Raw genomic sequence first — 6505 nt, 5'->3', positions numbered from 1 at the left:
AAAAGAAAGGAAAGCATAGCTGGAGATAAAATTATACCGTCACCGACCATATGCATCGCCACAAAAGGAAGGTGATGGAGTGATATTTTAAATGACATAGCGAAAAGGAAAATTTTAGCTTGTTGAGAGGTATCACACATGTTTCTCGAAGGGCATAGGAACTCCTCATACATTAAATATATCAACCACATTTTGATTTTTATTATTTATTATTTATTCAAATATGAAATTACCCCTTGACTAACATAATAATAACAAAAATTATTATGAAAATAAAAAAAAAACCATTGAAATTTCCCCTAGACTAACATAATATAATAAAAAAATAATTAAATTTTTTTTAAAAATAATTTTTTATTATACACCGTTTTCACTTTTATGGATAGTCTCTGAGCTGTAAAACATAATAACAAACACAACGTTGAAGGAGTGATCAGTAATCAATTAATGGTTTGAGTCGCAATTGATAGATATCCTTGTACCAAAAGACCCTAAATCAATTGATAGACATCGCAATTGAAAGCCCTCGTCCACTGATTCATCTTCCTCATTATCGAAATCAGGCAGCGTTGCAAGAACCCGACAAAATTGCTCCGACCACCACCAAAATCAATTTTTATGGTTTTATTATTCTATAAAAAATTTACATCCATGCTTACCTAAGACTCTAAACTCAAATCTAACCTCATAAATGATTTATAAACAACTATTTTAGATTAAAATCTAACTTTGTTTTTGACCGGTATCAAGCTCGAATTCCACCAACCATTGCCGGATTCCAGTGACAATGCCCCCCCCCCCCCTCTCTCTCTCTCTCAAAATAAAAGCAGAATGTGCTGTGGAGCTTATTATAATACAAATATTATAATACAAAGCATCTGGACCCTTCATAATTAATTTACACACGTGTCATGATTGCATTCATGACCCAGGCACTGCAGAAGTCACCAACAGTTATAATTAACCAGTGGACTACGCGTCCGTAGTTGGAGAAAAAAAAAATCAATCATGTAAAGTTAATAAAATAATTACGTGGTTTTACATGAATTTGATCAAGAATTTTCTTTTAAATCTTAATTAAAAAAAGATATAATTTATATTTAAAAAAAAACCCTACTTTTATAATTAACCTTACCTTTTCAAACATTTATCTCATAAAACGAAATTATTCACAGCATCAAGGGTGCATCAAATTAATTTTCAACCAATCTAATAATATTTTTGTTGGATATGGGCATAATTTTTTTTATTTTATTATTATTAATATGGATATTCTGGCTAATTTGTATATATTTTAATTAATTTTATGGGTTCTTAAAATTAACAATTATATAAATTTTTAGTGATTATTATATTAATAACTACATGGTTTGAATGTGAAATCATAAAAAAAAAAAACAAATTTTATAATCCATAATTTTTATTATTAGATCACTATCTGGGCATATTTGAATTACCCTCTCCTTGCACGTGTAGAGTTGCCTCGTTGCATGTAAGAATTCGAAGTTGACGTTGCAAGAGCAGGACCATTAATTTCCTATTTCCCTCCTAAGACTAAGGGCCCGAATGAATCTGTCTCTGATCAAGTTAATTATATCATGCATAATTGCTCTTAGAACTTTGAAAAGAGCGAAGGATTTTTCTATTTACTTCAAGTAATTATGTAGGGATATATATGGGTGGCACGTAGAGAATTTAATTTAAATTGGAGAGGAAATTAAAACTGCGGTTTGCATTCCCATTTAGCAGAAGTAAAAAACGTATTAATTACATTGATATTTTGCCATTGTTTTGTTTAGTGTCCAATGGCTGGTATATCGGTAACAAGTCCACGAGATAGAAGTCTAGAATAGATGCAAGAAAATGGAAGAAAATTCTAACTATATTTTATTTATATGACTGTAGCCGGCCTAGGCAAGCTGGCCGGCCGGCCTGTACACCTATTTCTACTATGGTTTGGTCACAAAGTAACAATGGTGGGTACTGAGTGTAGATCCCCCAGCTATCTCTAGTATGCTTGGATCATTTGATCATTACCAAATTGCAAACTCTAAATTTGAGCACACACATTGATGTCTGATTTCATTTCATTTTATTTAACCACACGATGTCCAAATTAAATGAATAGTTTGTTTTCTGTTATTATTTCGTGAAAAACAATGCAGGATCACCCACAGATCGAATCCCGGTGATCCTTTACCCATTGTCGTACGTGATCTCTCTCACACACCTAGTAAGAAATTGAATTAATGCAAGAAACAAAGTCGTTCACCTTCGTAAGAGTCGTGTGTGTGTGACCTTAAGCTTAATGCAAAACGTGATTAATTTAATTAGATGTTATATCGTGCCCGCATTATACTGTGAGCAAAATCTAGAAGAGGTGGTGCACTATTTTCCACTGATTTTTTTTAAAAAAAAAACTATTAATTGCAATAATTTTTTTATATTTTTATATAAAAATATATATTTTAATTAATTTCATCCTTTAATATTTTATTTATTAAATATTAGTTTTTATGATTTGTTATTGTTTGTTTTTTATGTGATTATTTTTATCATATGACCATTTAATGAGTTTGGTAAATTAATTTAGTTGACTTGAGTTTTATTTTTCTATTTTTAATTGGTATATTTTAAAATTTTTATTTTTTAATATTGGATTGATTAAGAATTAGATTTTATGATCTATTTTGGTTTGCTTTCTAAGATGTTATCCTAGTTTCATAATCCGGGTTACGGGTTTTGCGAGTTAACTCGAGCTAACACATGTCATTTTATTTTATTATTTGTTTAGATTGATTTTGTTTTGTTTTTTTTTTTCAAATTTTATCATTCAAAAATAGGTTTATTAGAAATTGAATTTCATAATTTGTTTCAGCTTGTTTTTTATGAGGTTACTATAGTTTCATGATCTAAGTCACATGTTTGATGAGTTAACTCGGGTCATTTTTTGATTTACTTTCTATGAGGTTTTTCTGGTCCCATAACTTAGTTTATGAGTTTGACGAGTTACTCTGACTTGACTGATTGGTTTTTTTGTGTTCTTTTTTTAATTGATTTTTTTTTCAATTTCATCATTCAATATTGGATTAATTGGAAAATAAGCTTCGTAGTTTATTTTAATTTACTTTATATGGGATTATCCTGGTTTCATAGTCCAAGTCATGGATTTAACAGATTAACTTGGGTCAAGTTTTTTTTTTTTTAATTGATTTTTTTTTTCAATTTTATTTTTCAACATTAAGTTGATTATAAATTGAACTTCATAATTTGTTTTATATAAGGTTATTACAGTCTCAAAATCAAAGTCATAAATTTGATAAGTTAACCTATGTTGATCCGGGTCGATCTAATAAGTTGTTATCTCAATAATTTTTTTTAAAAATAATATTGTCTTGAATTTTTTTTTAACCAAATTATATTTTTATTTATTATTTAGATTATCTTTAAACCCATCAATTTAACTGAGCTACTTCAAACCAATCCTTATACAATTCATTTTTTTTATTAAAAAAACATTAACAATACTTGAATATTTTTTTTAATATTAAAAAAAAAATTGATGGAACCGGAGCAAAACTAAAGGAGATTGGGCCAGGAGCTTCTAAAAATGATCAGTGCATTTTGTGAATGAGAATTGTCCAAGAGGGTCTCGCCAGTCGCTCAATAGAATTTCTAAAAGTTAAAAATTTAAAATAAACAAGGAAAAATTGTCAGAAGTGGGATTTGAACCCACGCCCTCTCACGAGGACCAGAACTTGAGTCTGGCGCCTTAGACCACTCGGCCATCCTGACATTACACGACAATCTGGAGACTATTGATTATAGTAATAATAATCTTGGTAAAAACTAACTTCCTCATAATAATCTGACATGGGCCCTAAAGAAGTTGCATTTGGTCGAATCTATATTAAAAAAGATTTAACCCAACCCACCGAATAGCAATAAACCCCAATCAATAAGTGCACGCGTTCTCAATTCCAAGCTCGAAGGAGATAAAAGACAGCCTCCGCCAAGCCCGAGTACATGAATGACCAATGGGGCATAAATCTTTAAAGACGGCCCAATTCAACATAAGAAATGCAGATGACGCGTACTGATCTTCGACCTGATGATGACCATTGCGAGCTCACTCCCTCGCTTGCTGCAGACATTAAAACACAGAAAATTCATGGAAGCCTGGTGGAGTGGTAATATGCTAAAGTTAATATATAACGCACCCATTACAGGCGATTTGGCATACGCTTCCATGTATTTTACTCAGTACGTGTTCTATCTACATCAGGATAATTGTTATACCTAAACTAAACCCACAGGGACTGTTTATAGTACGACTCCCATCTTCAAGCGAGCTCACCCTACCCTATGGCATGGAGGTATGGACTATGGACCTTTCTGAACTAGATTCCCTGCTAGCGAGAGCGGCTTAGAGAGATAAAGGAGCACAAACAAGGGTTGTTTGAAAATGAACAGATAAGCTAACGCACTACTGATTTTCTGCCTACTAGCAATGCACCCCGTTCTGGAAGGCATTTTTCACATTTAATTGGAACAGAGGCCAATCTCGATTCGCAGCAATAGAGAAGAGCTGGAGACGAACAGACTTCATCTTGGCTACTGGGGCAGAGGCTTCCTCGTAATCAATCACATATGTTTGAGTAAAGCCTTTAGCTACTAGCCTGACCTTTTCCTCCTTTCTCCCGTCGAGTGTGTCGATTGAAAGAGGAGGGGAGACAACTCAAATGCCAGCGAAAAAATAGAAGGTGTTCGAAGTTGAATTCTTCTAAGATCCATTGCTCGATTTTGCATGCTCTGCTCCCAAAATGCATGGAGCCTTGCGAGGGCAGATCCGGGTTGGTTCAAATGATGAGAGAAGCAGAAGGATGGATTCTATTCTTTTGAGGAAGGATTGGTTCTTAGTATTATAAGCGGTAGAGCATCGTGATAATTGACTCTTAGATTGAATAGAAACCCGACCCTTCAATCATTTCGCCCGAGCCCCCCCCCCCTCTCTGAAGAGGAACGATTTCTGACATCGAATTCCCCGGCGGCTCTCTATGAGAAGCCCTGCAAGCACTTTCAGACGACTGACTGAATCGAATAGGACAGGCGGGCGGGAACGACGGAAGCGGAGTTGCAAACTGCTACTAAGCACATGCTAATTCTTAAATAATATTTATATAGTTTTATTTATTAAAAATAAAATAGCAGTAACCTATATATATTTTATTTATATTTAGACAGATTATTCGAATTCTGTTTTTTTTATGTGTTTAAATCTCAATTATTTTAATACTGATGATACTAGACTTTGCTGATCGGCGAACTCCGATCCTTGGTCAGGAATGGAGGGCTTCGCATTAATAGATTAAGGCAAATGAGCCTCTCTTCTCCGCTTCCAAGAAGGACGATGCCTATGCTGAGAAGCAGCTGAAGAGCACACTTTCACTAAGGCCACTGGCAACCAAGAACTCATTCTCTAGCAGAAATGGTGATGGATGGACTCTCTTGATCTCTTCTGCATTTCTCTTGCTTGATTCCTCTGTCCTTTTTTCAGCAATTGCAGCTTCCCTTTTTTCTCTTCTTCTCCGCATAACATACTCTTCAGGAATAAACACATCCATTAATTATATAAAAGGATGATAAATAAGTTTAACTAGTTGTAGCGAAGTGTTACACTTGATGAGCCTGTATGTGGCGAGAGGAGTGAGATGTATTCATAGGAAAAGAGAAGGGGGGATACCATGGACGCCGACGCCCATGTATTTTATTCAAACAAGCAAACACTTATTAATTTTATTAAGTTGCCAAGATGCAAATGATGTACATACCAGTTTTGGGGAAGTTTTTGGCCTTGTTGCATGCGTGTAACACATGGAGGAGAGTAGGGAAAACAACAGTGTGTGAAAAGGCAACCATGAGTCTTAGAGACAACTTACGCAATTGGTTATACTATCCTTTTCTAATTTTTAAAAAAATATAAAGATATTAGAAAGTAAAAGATTTGATGTTTATGAAAAAAAAAAATAAATATTAAAATAGTGACCTATTAAATGACATTTTATTTTAAAAATATTGAGATAATGAGATATTAAATTGACTGGATTAATCATGGTTAACCCGTGAAACCTGTAATCTAGGATATAAGATATTGATAAACCCCATGACACCAAATTGAAACAAAATAGGAAGTTTAATTATACTCAATCAAATATTGAAGGCCAAAATGATATAAAAAATAATCAATTAAAAAAAAAAGATAAAAAAGTGACTAGAATAAATCTAGCCTACGTTACGTCATAGATACTGACCCACAACTAGAAAGAGTTCACCAAGATGATTATAATGTCATTGTAAAAGGCTGCATGACGACACTAAAAGAGGTCGTATGAGTCGCTTGAGTGAGGACCCCAAATTAAAGCAAAATATGATGAAATGAACATATCGTAATTATATTTAATAAATTAATTTAATTTAATTAAAAAATTCTTTTCTAAAAGCTAAA

The 6505-nt window shown here is 33.1% G+C and overlaps 1 non-coding gene across 1 annotated transcript; it reads right to left on the bottom strand.

The window, feature by feature from the left end:
- Positions 1 to 3711: 3711 nt before the first annotated feature.
- Positions 3712 to 3795, bottom strand: TRNAL-CAA (transfer RNA leucine (anticodon CAA)). Its single transcript has one exon. It is a non-coding gene; the product is annotated as a tRNA-Leu (tRNA).
- Between the last annotated feature and the right edge of the window lie 2710 nt (positions 3796 to 6505).

This window comes from Populus alba, chromosome 3, assembly GCF_005239225.2.
Source record: "Populus alba chromosome 3, ASM523922v2, whole genome shotgun sequence".
Lineage (NCBI taxonomy): Eukaryota > Viridiplantae > Streptophyta > Magnoliopsida > Malpighiales > Salicaceae > Populus > Populus alba.
Note: the sequence above shows the minus strand (reverse complement) of the source record. Positions and strands in the feature narration are given on the sequence as shown.